Source organism: Pezoporus wallicus, unplaced genomic scaffold (assembly GCF_028554395.1).
Source record: "Pezoporus wallicus isolate ANWC-B61680 ecotype Strahan unplaced genomic scaffold, APGP_CSIRO_Pwel_v1 contig_5069, whole genome shotgun sequence".
NCBI classification, from domain to species: domain Eukaryota; kingdom Metazoa; phylum Chordata; class Aves; order Psittaciformes; family Psittacidae; genus Pezoporus; species Pezoporus wallicus.
In genome coordinates, this window is record NW_026642361.1 from 8,930,995 (window position 1) to 8,950,703 (window position 19,709).

At 39.3% G+C, this 19,709-nt stretch overlaps 1 protein-coding gene across 15 annotated transcripts in view; it reads left to right on the forward strand.

Moving 5' to 3' along the window:
* The window catches only part of GRIP1 (glutamate receptor interacting protein 1), a 322,599-nt gene that overhangs the window by 212,418 nt on the left and 90,472 nt on the right, over positions 1 to 19,709 (forward strand). The window lies entirely within an intron of this gene.

Below are 19,709 nucleotides of genomic sequence, written 5' to 3' on the forward strand. Positions count from 1 at the left end.
CTTCTGGGACGCCTGTTCCAGTGACTCACCATCCTCACAGTAAAGAACTTCTTCCTTATATCAAACCTGAACTTGCCCTGTTTAAGTTTCAACCCATTACCCCTTGTCCTATCACTGCAGTCCCTGATGAAGAGTCCCCCCCCCAGCAACCTTTTAGGCCCCCTTTAGATACTGGAAGGCTGCTATGAGGTCTCCACGCAGCCTTCTCTTCTCTTCTCTTCTCCAGGCTGAACAGCCCCGACTTCCTCAGCCTGTCTTCATACAGGAGGTGCTCCAGTCCCCTGAACATCCTCGTGTCCCTCCTCTGGAATTTCTCTGTCAGCTCCATGTATTTATCTTTTAATTACTTCAAACAAGTCTGCAAAATATGCTTGTGAACATCAAGTTCTATGTATATTATGCAGCAGTCTAAAGGGATTTTCACCTTCAATAAGATTTTAGAGATCTTTAAATGAAAACAAATGAACACTGACAAAGGTTGTGCAAAGGCAGAATAACTGATGTTGCCAGTCTCACAGAAAGCACAGTAACGTTCAACTCAGAGGGAAGATAACTTGCAATAGAAGTCAGAAACTGTAAGGTCATGTCACCCACCTTCTAATGACTAATGGTAATATTCTTTGCACTATATGACCTTACTGTTGAGCAAAGTTACACAACTGCAGGGAGGCTATAGTTACAGGGGGTGGAGTTCAGACCTTTACCACTGCCATGTTTGCGTCTCATCCCAATAGCTCTAGTGTTTCTGAAGGGCCAAATTACATGTTTTGTGCGTGCTTTTTGTGCATGCTTTTTGTGCATGTTTGGATGTGTGAGAGAGAGCAAGCTGGATGATTTACTGTTGCACATAATGAACAATTTTGACTGTTGAAAACAGTCTAGTGATATGAAGATTGTTACTGTTATGGTAGAATCATATATATCATAACCACTGTGAAATGACATGACTCCAGTGTCTAGTGTGCAGTTATTGTTATGAGAAAATAATTATACAAAGACCAACCAGCTGTTTTTTCTCCGGGTCAATACAAATCATGATTCATTGTTCTTCAGAGTGAATCAAGACCTCTGTATGGGTACCTTTTCAGGTAATTCTTTAGCTCATAGGTCACTAAAGTAAACATACAGAGTGTCTACTTACTTTTTTTTTAATCTTCTGAATATTTCATAGAATCATAGAATCGTTAGGATTGGAAAGGACCTTAAGATCATCTAGTTCCAACACCCCTGCCGTGGGCAGGGACACCTTACACTAAATCATATCACCCAAGGCCTTGTCCAACCTGGTCTTGAACACTGCCAGGGATGGAGCATTCACAACCTCCCTGGGCAACCTATTCCAGTGCCTCACCACCCTAACAGGAAAGAATTTCCTTCTTATATCCAATCTAAACTTCCCCTGTTTAAGTTTTAACCCGTTACCCCTTGTCCTGTCACTTCAGTCCCTAATGAAGAGTCCCTCCCCAGCATCCCTATAGGCCCCCTTCAGATACTGGAAGGCTGCTATGAGGTCTCCAAGCAGTCTTCTCTTCTCTAGGCTGAACTGCCCCAACTTTCTCAACCTGTCTTCATACGGGAGGTGCTCCAGTCCCCTGATCATCCTCGTGGCCTCCTCTGGACTTGTTCCAACAGTTCCATGTCTTTTTTATGTTGAGGACACCAAAACTGCACACAATACTCCAGGTGAGGTCTCACAAGAGCAGAGTAGAGGGGCAGGATCATCTCCTGCGACCTGCTGCTGGTCACGCTCCTTTTGTTGCAGCCCAGGATACGGTTGGCTTTCTGGGCTGCGAGCGCACAGTGAAGCCGGCTCATGTTCATTTTCTCATCAACCAACACCCCCAAGTCCTTCTCCGCAGGGCTGCTCTGAATCTCTTCTCTGCCCAACCTGTAGCTGTGCCTGGGATTGCTCCGACCCAGGTGTAGGACCTTGCACTTGGCATGGTTAAACTTCATGAGGTTGGCATCAGCCCACCTCACAAGCGTGTCAAGGTCCCTCTGGATGCCATTCCTTCCCTCCAGCGTATCAACCGAACCACACAGCTTGGTGTCATCGGCAAACTTGCTGAGGGCGCACTCAATCCCACTGTCCATGTCTGCGGCAAAGATGTTGAACAAGACCGGTCCCAGTACTGATCCCTGAGGGACACCACTCGTTACTGGTCTCCAGCTGGACATTGAGCCATTGACCACAACTCTTTGTGTGCTGCCATCCAGCCAGTTCTTTATCCACCGAGTGGTCCATCCATCAGATTGATGTCTCTCCAATTTAGAGACAAGGATGTCGTGTGGGACAGTGTCGAACGCTTTACACAAGTCCAGGTAGATGTCATCAACTGCTCTACCCCTGTCCATCAGTTCCCTAGCCCCATCATAGAAGGCCACCAAATTGGTGAGGCAGGATTTCCCCTTAGTGAAGCCATGCTGGCTGTCACCAAGCACCTTGTTGTTTTTCATGTGCCTTAGCATGCCTTCCAGGAGAATCTGCTCCAAGATTTTGCCAGGCACAGGTGAGACTGACTGGTCTGTAATTCCCCGGGTCATCCATTTTCACTGTGAATTTAGCAGTTGTCATTTATCATGTGGTTAGTGTATTTCTAAGACACTCATGTTGAGGTCCAAATACAGAGCGAAGTTCATGGCTGCAGGCGATATTTTGAGAACTGATGATTTTCACTTGTGTTCTTTAAGAAGAAAGTTTGATGAAAACTGAATCGGTGCAATTTTTCTTTAGAGCGTTTGATAAGATTAGGAGTTTCACATGTTGAATAGTTGTCATGACAAATCACCATTTATTTTGAATACTTTACAAATTTGCTGTGTATTCCGGAGTGTTTGTGAGCACTGCGGATAAATCTTTCCTCTGTGCTCTGTATAGGTCATAGTTTATTCAGAGAGATAATAGTGGCAAGTGGTTAAGGAGATGTACTCTGTTTAATTTCAGGTGTTCTGAAAAACACTGATCTAATCCTATGTATTTTCTTCAGCTTTTAGTATAGTGAAGACATTTATCTTAATGCATTGTTGCATCTCTAGACCTTAGGAGCCAAATTCACATTCTAGCACCGCGGATGTCGTGGGGTTAGATACATAAATAGTTTGGTAAAAGTAAGTATTATTTTGAGAAGTAATTTGAACATTTAGGAGTTGACTGAAGTTTCTGAAAATAATCCCTAAATGTTTATATCACTTGGATACTGAGAAAATTTGGCCTCGCATCTCTCATATAAGGTGCACCTTGTAAATAGCATCTATGCTTTCTTGTCTCTGGGTAGTTTATCAACATTATGGATTAGTTTTGACACAGATGCAGAAGCATCCCAGCTAGGCAGCTTGGCTTGGCAGTAGGAGGTGTACCAGTAGTATTAACTAGGACTATTAACCCATTAAGTAGTTTGAGATCAGAAGAAGTACAGCCTCTTTGCATTGCAGGATCACACTTCTGCCAGTATGTAGGTCAGCTCCAAATAGGTTTTGAATTGGAAGGCATGATGCAGTGAACCTGGTAAATTCTTCTAAACCTGATTGGAGACATGTCAGCTGGAGTTACTGTCAGTAATCCTTACATGAAGAGCATATACTGTATGGAAAGCATTCATTTAGATTCCTCCCAGATGGTATGCCTGATAAAGCATCACATTCCTGAAGTGCTGTTTTTTGAAGCTTGAAACATGGCAGTGCCTTTGACAGTATAGCTGTCTAATTCACTTGATGCTCTGTCATTCCCAAGGCACGGACAGCAGATGTCCTCTTCCCAAGGAATGCTCTGGCTATTGAATCAGCCAAGAGGAAAATTCTGGTTTTTAGCAAGGTAAACGATCTTATACTGAGCTTTGCACGGTTTGAACAGTCTGTGGAAAAAACACTAGTGAAAATGTATATCCAGTATGTGTGATGTAAATCTGCCTGCGTAGTATGGGTTCATGTCACCCCCTGTGCCTGGTAAAAATTCCTTCTCATGACATTTGAAATCACTATAATGGATTCTAGTGCTCCTTCATTTGGCTCAGTATCAAAAGGGGGAGCTTTTGGTGCTGTGAGATCTGAAACTACTATACCAACTGTAAACCCCAAGAGGCTTTTCTGTCCTTCCATGTGAAACAGTATTGAAAGTACAGTATTGATGAGCAAAGAGTGAATGCACAGAGAAGTCATGTAATTCTATAGAGGTTACATGGAACTCAGGCTTGGTTTATTTTACAGGAAAAAAAGGTTGAAATAATCATTTTGTAATTAAAGTCAAATGAGCACATACTGTGAGATCAGTACACTGGGTTTAATTCCTTTCATCCCCAGAAGCAGGGAATGGATTAAGCATCTCTGTGGAGCCGAACTTGCTTGTTTAAGATGCAGAATGCATTATTCATGTGATGAGACTACATATCATATTTATCATGTCTTCACATGGCACAAAATCAACAAGCAACAGATCCTTTCAAAGGGATTTACAGAATTGCTGAAATTATAGTTAATTCAAATTATATGCGTTAATATAATTGCAGTTTGAAACTTGGACTTAATTTTGCAGATGTGTAGGTGTTTAGTTGTAGCTATAAATACGTGATGATTTGAAGCATTATTTAGCTTTACAGTCAGAATTTCTTAACATAGAAGTGAAGCTTGAGGTAACGCCAGCAGACAAGCAGTCTGCAGAGTAAGAAACAAACAGGTATTTTCCTCTGAACCTTTACATTTATACAGCTGACCAGTATGTGATGACACCTTATTGCTGTTCTGCCCACATAATATGTTACAGAAGCCAAGGGGGTGTGTACTGTGCCTCATTCAGGAAGCTATCACTGTCGGACTAATACTTAGGCACATAAATGAAATCAGCATGTTTCAGAATTCATAGGTAAGACCCTTCCCTCAGAGTCAGATGCAGGTAAAAATGTCTGCCATTTAAAAATTAAGTATTTGATACTCACTTGTTAGCTAATCTCTTATCCCTAGGTTTAGATGGCTGTAGTTCCCACTGAGTTCCTGGGCTAAGGTTTCCTCACAGCTTGCCCAAGGGTCTGTGCAGTGCCTGGCCAAAGGGAAACATTAAGTCAGTAGCACTTGAGTCAAAGGTGTTGATCTTGTGATTGCTTATTCCTGCAGGAGCTTTAAAAAGGGCATCAAATATTCCACCAGTGTCAGAAGCTGATGACACTGTTGAAGAAGCACTTTGAAGTCAAGGAGGCTTTAACGTATGCTTAAAGATAAGCTTGTTCTCAGTGTTGTCCTGAATATGGATGGGTTGAATAGCTGCTCCCATGCTTTCTAGACTAAAATCCAATGCCCTTATCTGTTTTAGCAACATGGAGAAATCTGTCACACTATTTATTTGTCTATTTTCAGTGCACTCGCTGAAAACTGGAGGAATAGAGGGAGAAGAAATGACCTGAGCCAAACGTAAAACTAGGTCCTTCATGAAACAAACAAACAAGACACCATAAATTTGAGGCTGATTAAATTATTTCATAAAATCTGCAGCAGAAGTTTTGTTTTGGTTTAGCCCAATTCTGTACAATTCTTTTATTGAGTCATGAAAGTTACTATTATTTTTTAAATAAAATTAATAGTCAAAAACGCCACAGTTTTTAAAGAACTGGAATGTTTCAGGTTCTCGGTGTTTTATTTTTGTTGGCTGAAATCATTCGTAAGTTTCAGTTAAATTCTGCAAATAGTTTTGGTTGGGGTAAAAGTCTGTGTTTTTAGGGAAAAGCTAATTTGTACCCAGTCTGTGTGACATTAAACTGGAAAATCCTTACTTTTTACTTCTTGCATCTATTGTCTCAGACACCTGAGCTATGGGAGACTCCTAGAAATGTGAAGCTTTGTTGCCTGAAGTGATCAAGGGCTCAAAACTGCAGTGTAAGCTGTAGTCTGGGACAGCTGTTTGAATCATCTGTGAATTCAGAGACTTGGTGAGCTAGAAGGATTGCAGTCATGTAGCTATCTCCTAAGTAAATTCTTGTTCAAAGAACCAGTACCAAATAACAAGGAGGCATAGTGGGAATATTTCCTCAAAAAAGAGGAAATTTCCTTTTCTCTGGGACAGAAGAATAACACAGCTGCCTGCCTCCTCCCCTGCTCAACACACCTAGCAGAAGGTCCCTTGAAATCTTGTCCCGCATCATGTTGTCTTTGATCCGCTCTTGTTCTCCCACATAAGCCTTGTGCTCCAGCTGTGCCAGCCTCAGGGACCCACAGGAGCTGTTGCACCTTCCTAAGTCTCATTCCAGCCACCTTCTCCATGGTGATACTAGATCTGCTGAACAGGCAAATTGTATTTCTGGGGAGAGTGCATGCAAGCCCTCATGGAGAAGAGTAGGGAAGACCACACCTAGATGTTATAAATCATTCCTTTGACATTTTCTCCACCATGGGGAGCCTGGTTTTCTCTCTGTTTATTTTCTTACCGTTGTCATTTGCAAGTTTTGTATGCTGTTGCGGGGATGTACTAACAGGTCAGTTGTTAAAATAGGTCATTCTACTCTGAAGGAATATTGTCAAGACTTTAAAGTCTGAAATTAAAGTGACCAGATTTTTTTAGTTCCTTTGTACATGCATGAATACTGCACTTTCTTCCCACACTACCTGATCCTTTGAAGCGTGCCATAAAGCAGGTTTCCTATTTCAGCTCAGTGTTTGATCTCAAAAACAAGGCTAGCCATCAAATTGGAGGGAAAACACAAGAGTGAATGTACAGCCCCGAAGCACATCCTCTGCTGTGGCTCATGCTCTGATATTGCTCTTATTAGCAGTTTTGGAGGCTCATTTTGGGGGAGTTTGGTAACAAATCTTTATGCAAAAAATGAGATGTTAAACAGACGTGATTTTAGGGTAGGCTGAATTTTGAACTACTGAGCTGGAAGGGAGGAACTTTAAAATGCCTTGCAAAGATAGTATTTACAGAACTGATACTAAAAAAATAATTACTGTATGATGTAGTGTCCTCAGTAATTGCTTAGGACACAAAATATTCCTAGGAGAAGTGATGAAATACTGAATTATTGTAACAAAAACAATAATTGAAGTCCTGGGAGTTTTCAGGCTCCGAAATGCTTAAATACACAGTGTGTATACCACTGGAAAGCAGTAAGGGAGTTTTCTTCTGATCCTTGGCTCTACACACATGCAGGTGTTATTTAACTGTTTACAAAAACACAAAAGCATGCCATTTTTTCCCTCCCTGACCTACAGCCTGCTCCACAGCAAATGTTGATATTCTAACTCATGCTGCACCAAATGTGGCTTTCTTGAGGGGTTTGTCTACCTTCTAAAGACCACTCTACTTAATTTACTTATGATTCTGGCAGTTTCAGAGCACACAGAAATGTCTGTTTAATCCTGAAAACAAACACATATTCCTATAGGAAACAAGTAAATGTTGTGAAGAAATAAGAAAATAATTGAAAGTTAAAATATATTATGAGAAACTGAACATGAGCCGGCTTCAGTGTGCGCTCGCAGCCCAGAAAGCCAACCGTATCCTGGGCTGCATTAAAAGGAGTGTGACCAGCAGGTCAAAGGAGGTGATCCTGCCCCTCTACTCTGCTCTTGTGAGACCTCGCCTGGAGTATTGTGTGCAGTTCTGGTGTCCTCAACATAAAAAGGACATGGAACTGTTGGAACAAGTCCAGAGAAGGGCCACGAGGATGATCAGGGGACTGGAGCACCTCCCGTATGAAGACAGGCTGAGGAATTTGGAGCTGGTTAGCCTGGAGAAGAGAAGGCTGCATGGAGACCTCATAGCAGCCTTCCAGTATCTGAAGGGGGGCTGTAGGGGTGCTTGGGAGAGACTCTTCATTAAGCAGGGGAAGTTCAGGTTAGATATAAGGAAGAAGTTCTGTACTGTAAGGGTGGTAAGGCACTGGAATGGGTTGCCCAGGGAAGTTGTGAATGCTCCATCCCTGGCAGTGTTCAAGGCCAGGCTGGACAGAGCCTTGGGTGGCATGGTTTAGTGTGAGGTGTCCCTGCCCATGGCAGGGGGGTTGGAACTGGATGATCTTAAGGTCCTTTCCAACCCTAACTATTCTGTGATTCCATGATTCTATATATATACATATAAGGATCCATTATAGATTACAGTTAGAGACAGAAGATATGATCCAGTTATGCTGTGCTTCAGTTGCTGATATAAAATTGTATTAGCTGAATTTAACAGCTGTGTGCTGCGCCACAATGTAAATGAGGAAGCGGTCTGTACAGCATCATATAATACTAGCCTAGATAGAGCATGTTATTTTTCCTTTACAAGATAATCTCAGAAATAAGGGAGAAATATAGAAAGTAATACAGAGAGAGAGGAGGAATTGAGAAAACAACCACATGGATTAAAAAATAAAATAAAAGATTTTTAATGTGATCCAAGGATGCAAGTTTCATTAAATGATGCTGCTTAGGGGGGAAGAAGGATATTCTTGCTGTAGCTCAGCTGTTAACATCTGGGCCAGGTTCACAGTGACTGACAAATATGACAGATGATCCATCCCAAGTGGGTAGATGTTTACCTATGTGCAAACACCTCCAGAGCCGGTTTTGTTTTCCTCTGTGATTGATACAGCATTGCCAAGACAGCCAGTGTTCAAAATAGCTCTTCTCGTGCTTGCAGTTAACTTGGTCCAATTTCCTGAGACTCCTATGTCAAGTAAAACCGCAGAAGTTGTAAACTGCTATTATTTTTTGATGGAGGACTGCTGACTTTGGCAGCTGGCTTTGCATCGTGTGCTGTAGAGAAGCTACCTTCTCAGGAAGTGTTGCCTTACCTGGGCAGACCTCAGTCACCTCTTCCAGCCTTGCCCTTGACTTCAGCTTCCCTCAGATTTCATAAGCACTCTGATTTCACAGAGGCACTGCTGTGCTGTTTTACCTAATAATTCATCCCCTACTAAAATATTAAATAGTCTTCACTAGCTAACTGGTTTTGTGGATTAAGAGCATGAATTGCCTGAGGAAACCTGTCACAGAATCATCCCTACCTTTTTCCTAGCTCTTATTGTGGAGGAAATAATTCATTGCTCATAAAGTTCAACAATGAGAAGTGCAAGGTCCTACATTCGGGTTGGGGCAATCCCAGGCACAGCTACAGGCTGGGGAAAGAAGTGGTAAATGTTCTATCCCTGGCAATGTTCAAGGCCAGGTTGGACAGGTGTAGTGTGAGGTGTCGCTGCCCATGGAAGGGATGTTGGAACTAAATGATCATAAGGTCTTTTCCATTTTATGGAATGGTCTATACCATTCTATGATTCTATGATTGCAGAAGTAAAACCTGAAAATACTATGTATGTCACTAAAAGCTGGGTTCGGAAGCTAAAGTGTGCATCTGCAAAAGCACTTTCTTCTCAATTTGTGTTTGTCTCATAGACACTCTTATTGTGTACTTTTAAAAATCAGCACAGAATGCTCAGATTTGCCACTGAAGAGATTTTTAGAATTTAGAAATTCATTAGCAATAACCTCTGCAGTCACAGTTACGCTGTCTTGGGTGATTTCCTAGCAGAAGCAAGTGTTTTGACCTGTGAAATGTATATCACGGGATTGTAAGCTTTTCTGCACTTGAGGTGTTTATTATATCTGCAAAGTCATTTGCTGATTTTCATGTTTGATGAGAGGCTGCAGTTGCAGTATCATATACAGTCTTCCCTGTGTGTTTGTTTAACCTGCTGGAGGTTTATCAAATGGTCTGTGAAGCATCTGCAGAGTCACATGTCTTTTCCTACCCATCAGCGTTGGAAATTCCTGAATTTTCTTTCGCATATGTACTACTGAAAGAAGATTTCTTTCTTGTCCTCCTTCCCTTCTACCAAAATAACTATTGGAATGATTCCATGTTTGTCATTCATGTAAACATGTTTCATGCACAGATAAATCTGAAGAAATTTGGCTCTCCTAGAAAATGAAAAAAGCCCACTGGCTTCTTAGCTAAATGAGATTGCTGATGATTTATTTATACATTTTCTTTACAATTCTGCTACATGCTAGTGCTTTTCAATACTGGAAAGGATTAGAATAGAGAAAAATCTGATTTCATTCCTTTCGCCATAAATGAGGAAGAAAATGAATTAAAGGCAATATTGACCATGAGGAACATGAACTTTTTCAAATATCCACCTGATATGAGGTCTGAAAAGTTAAATACCTTTAAACTATTTCACTACTATATAGAATTTGATTATAGGCACAACCAGTTACAGATTTGTTGCCGATGGTGCCAAACACCTTAATTTATGGGTATTTGGATTTAGTTGCATATAATTTTACCATACCTCAGCCCTGCAAAATCAAATGTGTTAAATTATTCCAGCTGCAGTTTTTCCCAGCAAAATCAGCTTAACTATATGTAGTGTGGTGAGAATGAAACCCATATAGTATCTGTAACATCATTAAAAAACCTGATTTCTGCATCATTCCATTGAGACAGTCCTCCTGCATCCAGTATCAATAGAGGGGAAGAGTAAGAAGTAAACCTGTGGATGCAGACAGAGATTCAGAGGGTGTGAACAAAAAAATTCATATGTAAGTACTGCAAAGACTGAGGAACGTTGTAGCCTCTAACGTGGCAGGACTGGATCTGGACAAAGTAGGCAGGCTCTCATTCTCTCCCCAAACAGGACTAATTTTCTTGCTTTCCAAGATGAAGTGTTAGTCTTTCAAAAGACAGCATTGCTGTCTTTCAAAAGTCCAGTGTCCCACAATGCTATAAGCAGAAGCAGATGACTAGCAAAAGAAATCTAGGCATGTACGTTTAAGCTCTGAGTAATTTCCTGATTTGAGAAGTTGAGGATAATTTTTCATCATTTGCCTACTTGGGTCTTTTTGGAGTTGATAGATTCTTTTTATCTTACAGTTATAGATAATTAACTTGATTTTTTTAATGCTCCTAATGTATTTTCTATTACCTCTTTAAAGGAGTTAATATATGCTTTCCATCTGGTTTTTGAATCTCCCATTCAGTTTCTGCAGTGATTATAAATTCATGGCATTAAGATAGCTAGGAAATAATGTATCATTCACCAAGGTAACAGCTGTGTCACAGCAAAATATGCTATGCCAATCTGGATGATAGCTCACCTCTTCAACTGTATCAGTTGGTCAAAGCTGCTGAGTTCATACTGTAAACCTTGGCTTTACATCAAAATGTTTGGGGTTTTGGGGGGTATTGTTACAAAGTTGTATGTCCATTTTACCAATATGAAGCAGTTTAAAGTGTTTTCTTGTAGATGGAGGAATGGTTGTTTCTTTGCTTGTTTATTTAATAGCTTTTTTCATGCTTTCTATTCACTTAGAATCAAAAGAGGAAAAGAGATTTTAGTTCTTGTGTGTCTTCCTCATCACATCTTTGGCATGTGGGGCAGAAAAATGTGCATCCATGCCTCTTAGTGTGGAATAAAAGAGTTAGATGTTTCTGTTTCATGGGGGAGCTGTAAGACCACAAGTTAATTACAGAGTAATTACAAACTACCTTTTATTTCCTCTCTATTTAAAATCTCAGTGGTAAGAATAAAGACCTTACCCTTTCAGGTTTTACTGTATGTATGGTGAATTTACATGGAATTCGTGGGCCAGAAGGGGCACTGGTGACCATCTAAACTAAACATACAACTTCACTGGATTTATTTATATCTCAGCTTTTATTTGAATTATATTTTAGAAGGACATTCAATCTGTTTAAGGTTACTGGTATGGAAAACCCATTACAGCCTTTTGGGGTTAATTAGCCTAGCTGCTTTTATTTCTAGCTTGAGTATGTGTAGCTTCTGCTTCACCTTGTTTGTGATAAGAGTTGCTTTTCATCAAAATTCATTTCATCCTTTATAGGCATTTCATTACGAAATCACCTTTTAATCTCCCCTTTGTTAAAGCAAACAAATTGTGCTTCTGGGTCTTCTCTTCTTTGGCATGTTTCTTTAACTGTTCTGAAAGCTCTTTTCTGACTCTCCTATTCTCTCTTAGGTTATTAATAATCTTGTTGAATTGTGTCACAGAAAGGACATAAAGCATCCGAGTGATGGTCACTACTTCACTAAATAGAAAGGTGTACTAAATACTGCTGTGTAAAACTGTCCTGTTTATATATGTATGGCTTGCATTCATAATTCTGGTCAGTGAGAGTTTAGATCACCTGTGAGGGTGCCCAAATTCTTTTCTGTCCACATTAATTTCATAATTAATTTACTGGGTACCTGTTGGGTTTTTTAGCTATATAGGTCCACACATCCCTTCATATCTCTTACATTAATAGAGAGACTTAATATTAATTTTGTAAGTGACAGACGGGCTAGTAGAATGCAGACCTTTTATATTTAGTGTCCTTGTCCAAATTGCAGATGTCATTCTCACTTTTTATCTGCATGGTTTGGGGCATTCTAATGTTGGGTGAATAAAAACATAAATAAGGCTGTTCGGTCAAGTCTCACTTACTAACCAACTGAAAGAGTACGGAAAGCAAAACAAGGAGTATTTTAATAGGCAAAAATAGCAGTGAGGCCAAAATCAGGAGATTTCAGTGCTCTTATTTACAGAAAACATTGGTGGAAGGACACTGTGAATCTCATTCCAAGCAAAAACAAATGCCAGTCTTCAATGCTGATTGATTTTATCAGTGAAGCAAATGAGCCCAGCTTAATAGTTAACTGTGAGACAGGATACTTCCAAGACCTTCATCCCACATTAGATGACATTGTGACCCTGATTACTTGTCAGATAAATGATACAGAAAATGAGCATTGACCTTTGAGGTAGTAAAAACCCAGTGTCACAGAAAAATGAAAGACACATGCTGCAGCTGGATTTTAGGTATCCTTAACAAACCATGACTGATCATATGCTGTTAACAGAGTGTGAATATCACTTTCTGTAAATGAAAGTGAGAAGTAAAAATCGATAGTGGTCATATAGGGAAATCTTGCCATTAGACAAAGAATGCAACAAAATGGACCGGGTCTATAAAAAGTACCTAATGCTGCAGTATGAATAAAATGGATATTTTTTCAGTAACTTGCATGGAATATGCTCACATGGGAGTAAAAACACATGCTCTTCCAAAAGGTTTTCAGGTTGAGTTCTGGCTAAAAGATATGTTATTAGTTCTGGAATTGAAAATTTAACAAGTATATTTGAAAGTTGTTTTAACTTAAAGCTACCAAACTAGAATTTCTTCAGTTTTGTGATAGGGATATTAAACACCTTTAAAATCCAAGAGCTGTATTCCTTAGCCACTAACAAAAGGTAATGCTGCAGTAGAGAGCATATAGTGGATGGGAACAGATATCCAATCATGGAGCTTGATTTGCTTAATCCCACACCACAATAAATAATAGACAAGTTGTTTTAAGTCTGTCAGTCTAGCTTAAATGCTCACCAGCAAGGATGATAGTTGGACATGATCATAATCTATGGTAAAATGTGCTTTTCATGGTCTGAGGGTATTGGGAGTCTCAAATTATTTTTGACACGTTGTGGATACATTTTGTAGTCCCAATTTTCTCTGTGTGCAAAGCTGGACTGGAAATTTTATCTGCTGTTCCAATGCACATTTTAATATATCCAGTACCCTATAAAAATATCATTGGCCAGTAGTCAAAAGATGGGGATCAGAAGACATCAGGGCATTGGATTCTTCTAATGCATGTATGATTTAAAATTAAACATTACAAACTCAAAACCATCCCAAATATTCTTATCAGGTGGTGACAGTTAACATTAGGCTGGTATCTCTATCTCCATCATAAGTTCTGGGTCTTCACTGTGGAAAAACATGATGAATGTGCAGGCCTGTCATGGCCTGAAGATCACCTGCTCTGCACTTTGCTAAACCAAGAAGGGAAAGAAAGTCTAAAGCAAAGACTCTCATTACAGGCATCCTGTGAAATGTATAAGCTAGGTGTTTCCTGGGAAATATTGCTGGTGAAGCTGCCTTGGTTGGAAGTATGAATTTTGCAGTAGTTCTAAATGAGTGAAGCTTCAGGGTAGGAAAAGTGATGTCAGCACAGAAGTGTTGGCACTCTTCTTTTGCTTGACAAATTGGTCTGAATTTTTTTGTCTTCATTTTTCCCCCATGAGGATTTAATCTCTGCTGAGAGGGTTTGCTATAAATCCACACTTACATAGTCATGTTGGGGACATCTTTTCCCTTAGCAGAAAAGGTTTTTGGAAGCAGAACCTGCAAGACATTTGTGCGTGTTTTACAAATGGTGACAAAAAGTAGGCAAATGTGTTCATTGGATAGTGTTGTTCAGGTGGAAATTACCTTTCCCATCTGTTTTCAGTCAGAAAAACTTGGAGGAGGTGACCCTCAGAATAAGCTAAATTCTGGGAATTTAGATAGATCCTGACTAGAAACATTTATTATTAGTCATTCTTTCGAATTCTCCAGTTTAGATAAATAGCTCTGTGAACTGTTAGATACCATCAGCAGCCTTTCCTGATCCCAAATTGTGCCTATAGATGATGCTGATCTTTCTGGCCAATTTAATGAACTGTTTGTTGCATACATATGAGTAAAAACAGATTCTATCATGCCAGACATTCTTGTGGTATAAATCTTAGCTTCATAAAGTATATTCAAGTTGATATAATATGCTCCCATTAACAGTGCTAAGGTAAGTGATGTTGTAAAAGTAGCAGAAATGCCAAACATGCCTGCATGTTTGGCATAGTATCCTTTATATGCATACACAAACTACAGAATAGGCAGTAAGTTAGGAAAAAAACAAGTGATTAAATCTGAGTGTCTGATACAAGTTGAGGACTGGAGTGACATCCTCAAAGATTTAAGAAGTTATACATGCAAAATTTAAGTCTGTAATTAGATATCTGGTCAGTTTATTTGCCAGGAACCAATGGGATAAAAGGAAGCAAATGAAATGGTTTGTTGTTACTGTCAAAGTGTTAATCTGATTTAGGAAAACAAGGGTGGGATTCTTTTTTTATATTTCTAAAGTCTAAGTCATGGTGCTTTTTTGAATAATCCAACTAGTTCACATTGATGCATTTGATGTGGTAATTGGGACAGGCAAGCGATGTATGATTTATGCTGTTGTGATTGCTTCACTCACATGAGGAAGTCTATCACAGTTTTTCAAAGCAATTTAAGAGTACAGTAATACAAAGGAAGGATTTGAGCACTGGTCATTTCAGGTGAAATGAATGGCAATCACAGATGCTCAGTGCCTGTTTTCAGCGGAAATTTCCCAGTGATGCAGACCTCTGCCAAAAAAGGTTGATTTATTAAACCTGGGGTGGTTCATAAATCCAGTTATGATGGATAACCGAACTGCACGTGAACTGCTCTGGTGTGGGGACCCCAGCCTTTCCAGGCTTCTGGGCATGTGGCACAGCAGACAGCTGGGAGCAGCGCACTGTAAGCAGCGGTGAAGCAAAGAGACACAGGTCACAGGAAGCAGAAGTTTCTTTCATTTTGAAATCATCATAGGGTGGTATATCTGGAGAAGATAAAAGTTTCAGAATGCGCTTGTTTGTGTAACTTTCAAAACTTTATATGAAACTGAAACTATATCAAATGTAAAAAAACCCTAATTTTTCCCATCGTTTTTCCTCTAGTTCTGGTTAGCACATTTTACTGTAAATGATAAAAGAATATCTCTGTGGTGAGGCCTCTGCATTGAGAAAGGCCTGGTAAATTCCTTGAGTGTTTTCATAAACTTAAAATTATTTAGAATTTAAATGTTTCCTTTTACAACCAGGGCAATATATCCTTTAACAGCAGAGGAGGAAAGAAACCAGAACAGTCACGTCTTGTGAGGTGTTTGCATGGAGTCAGCAACCTGAAGAAGTGCTCACAAGCAGGCAGTTTGCTTGTATTTAAGTGACAGGTCTTTTCACTGAAAATCTGACTTCTTTTAAAAGTCAGAAAATACTTCTTTATTTTCAACAGGTGAGCTTTGTGTTGGGCACTTTTACCTGTTTGCTTCCTTGTTGCGATTCTGTTCATCTCATTTTGCTTGAAATTAAAGATGTCATTGAAGCCTCCAGGTAGTACTGTTTAGCTGAATCTGTATGTTTGGTGCCATTTGAAGATTTTAGTTGTTTCTTTAGTTCGTAGAGACACTTACTCTCTATACATGCTAATATGATGCCATTTCAGTTTCTGTGCCAGTTCTGTGCAATATGCTGGAAATTCAGATGACAGAAGAAATCACATAGGTATATTCTTGCAGCTGTGCATTTTACTGTTCTGCTGCAGTGATTTGTTCAGCAAGCTTGACTAATAAGTTGTTTCATGCAAATGAAAGCATCTGTCTTTGCCATTAGTTCATTATGAATACATTAAACCTTAGGGAAGAAGTAGAGATTGATTAGAGAGTTACAGAGTGGAGGTTAGAAGCCAAGAAATGCCTAAATTATTCCTTTTCTTTTTTTCCTGTTTTTTTTTTCCTGTTGGCAAACTTCTTTACACCAACAGTAAATCCTTGTGGATTTTAAGTGCTTATTGACAGCTAAAGTCATCACTGTTCTGTGATTTGGCAAAATTTAATACAAGCCAGTAATTTATTTTATAGCTCTTTAACCCAGCTTTTCCTTTGGCTTTAACTATACTTTTTCTTCATCCTGAATGTTGAGTAAGTTAATGGTCCTTTTGTCACAGCCATTTTTTTTCTACTATAAACACCTAATAAAAAAATTCAGTGCTTCCTATTTGTCAGGCGCTGTATATTAAATTCCCTCATAAGCCATCCTTGTAACTTTAGTTTTCTTTCAGACTGAAGTATAGGAAAAACCCTTGTCATTGTTGGATCACTTTTAAAAACATTTATAGCTATGCATTCTTTCATCCTATTTTTGCACTACCATCTTCCAGAAGTGGGTATTTCTGGGTTGTGGTTTTCTGCAAAGGTAGAGAGTAAGCAATCCACAAAGGTATCGGTGATCACTGAGCACAAAGGACAAAATGTGTAGGAAGTATCTCCTCTCATTTTCCATTTTTATCATTCATTCTCTTTTTTCCTTTTTTTTTTTTCTTTTTTGTATTTCTCATCTTTCCAAGGATTTTTTAATCTTGCACACAGAGACCTTGATAAACCTTTTCATCATGCCAGATCTCAGTACTACCAAGTAGAAAGATAGGGTGTGCGCATTGTTCAACTTTTGTGTGTTCTACAAACAAAATGGATATGACTTCTAAAACCTTAAAATCTTGAAACTTGTCTGGTCCTTAGTCCAAGTAGTAGGAAAAGTTCTACTATCCCAGTCCTCCAAATTTCAGTTTTCAAAATACACATTTGAAAATTCACCATCCTTTGCTTGAATACCTGCACAGTAGTTTATCTGAAAAGGAGTAACAGCATTACGGTATTCCTTCTGATCCTTACTGCTTCTATTTTGCCATTTTACTAGTAATCTCAGGTTCACATGATAAAAAAGGTGATGTTTTGTATTAACTAAAATGTTAAATTATGTTACAGCAGTAGACTGAAAGTATGTTAGTAAAAACTCAATGACAGCTCAAATAGAGAAAGGGGATCTGATGGCACTGTTGCTAAAACCTACCTGGTAGCCACAGGATATTGAACAATTGGAATGAGCTGCAAAGTGTGTCTTAAATGGCAGAAAATTTAGCAATTCAGGCAGTTCTTAATCTAAAATGGAAAGAAGATTAAGAGGTGATTTGATCAGAGGTTATAGTTCTGCATCTGCAGGGAGATCCTGAATGTCATGGTGGTAGTATAATGAGATCTTAGTCTTGAAGGCTTGTTTACTCTCAATTCAGACAGAAATTACCTGTGCATGTAGCAGGTTTTCCATCACATGACGCTCTCAAAGCCACGTTGGATATCTTTCTAAAAGGTAATCTGTAGCTGCAGATAACACTGTATCATGATCCTCTGCTCATGTCACTCAGGAGATCAGGGAGAGAATTGTTCTCAGTGGTTCCTTCCTGCCTTGAAATGCACAAATGTAGTCAGTCCTGTAATCAGTCCTGCCTGATCCATTTTGTTAACTGTAGAAAGCAGAGGAACTGGAACAGTCAGGCCGTGCTTTTGTGACCAGTGTCACCTAAGTACAAATAAACATGATTTAGCAAGTTTTCTTGGTGCTAATTTTGCAATGAAGGAAATACATAAGAATTATGGGAATAAGTTTTATGAATCAAAAAACACGTTAGTGTCAAAGCTCTGTGCTGTTCTGCACAGCAGCATTTCCACTAGTAAGGGAGGAAGGTTACTGAATCCTTCATCCAGTGCAGACAGAAATCTAGAGAAGACTAATGGTGTGAAACTCTCATTTCTTCATCAGTAATGTTTAACAGACATGTGCAGAGGTGGTCAGAGTAGCACTGCTGAATGGTACAAGCCATTTTTGAGTTTAAGGCTTGGTTACTTACAGCATGAAGCAAACTTTTCAAAGGAGACACGTGTTTCATGTGGGAGATACAAATTTGAGGTAACTCTGGCTGTAAGCTCCAGCTCGAAACTACCTTCTACTAAGAGAGATTTGATCTCTCGAAAGCCCTGTAGTGTCTGTAGAAGTGGTTGTGACGGTTGAGACCATTGAGTTGTTCATCACTGTGCTTGTTTTGCCCTACCCTTCAATGTCTTTGATTCCAAAAGCTCCACCTTGGCAGTTCAGTTCAGTGAGCTGCTTTGTCCCTGCACGTGTTCAGGAATTTGACTGCCACAGATAATGTGGAAGCAGAAAAATGGTTGAACTTACTGAAACACTTGAACTTACTGAAACCTAGCAGGTGCATCAAGGTGGAATGGGACCTTATCCAAAGATAGGAAGTTGATCACTGCAAATCTCCAAGTGTGCAGGTAGTGATCAGTGTATAGTGTAGATACTTTCCCAAAGCAAGCCATCGATGAAAACACTAGAACTTCACACCCCACTCAAGGAAACAATGCTGCATCATTGAGCAAGTATGCATTTCACATGGCATGTTTATTCCAACCCTGTTGCAATGTGGCACATCAGTGATAAAAATAGCTTTTTTGGTAGGTAACAATGAAAAAAATTTGTTGTTGTGATTCCACTAAATCTATGTCTTCTTGCAATAATGTTTTAAAAAATCTTATTTACTGAAACCAGATATTTTAATATTTTATCATTTTATTAATACTTTTTCCTCTAATTGTATTTCTCTGCCAAGGTTTGCTCAGGGTTTATGAATAGTAATTCTATTATTTTTGACACAAACTTGAAACATATCTTACTTTCTAAATCCATTTTCATTAAAATACGTTGATTGTTCTTCAATATACTTACAAGAATTCAAGCTTGTAATTTGATTCTTTACTTATAATAGGGGATTATAAAACTTGTATGCTTTCAATTTCCTTCTGCACAGATATCCTGTATTGTATTACATTGCGTCTTATGGACATCTACAAAAATTAAAAGAATCAGAATCAGATGAGCAAAAAATGATGCAAAGATACCTTAAAAATAAGAACCCCTCCAAATGGCTTGGCAGCATTTTCTCAGAGGCTGTGATTTTGCCCTTCCCCACTGTTGGGCTCTCCTACACAGTCCAAAAATAGGTGGAATTAAAAAAAAAAGAATTCTTTTCACATCCTTCATTACAGGTGCATTCATTTTATTCCTCCATAAGCCTTGTCACCAGGCATCTCAAGAAAACATAGGGAGGGAAGAGCTTCTTGTTGTTCTGACTGTGTGGGGCCCAGTACTTTCAGTCCTTGATGTAGGGTGAAAAACAAACCACAGAGAGAACTTAGTGGTCACTGACAAAAATTCCTAGT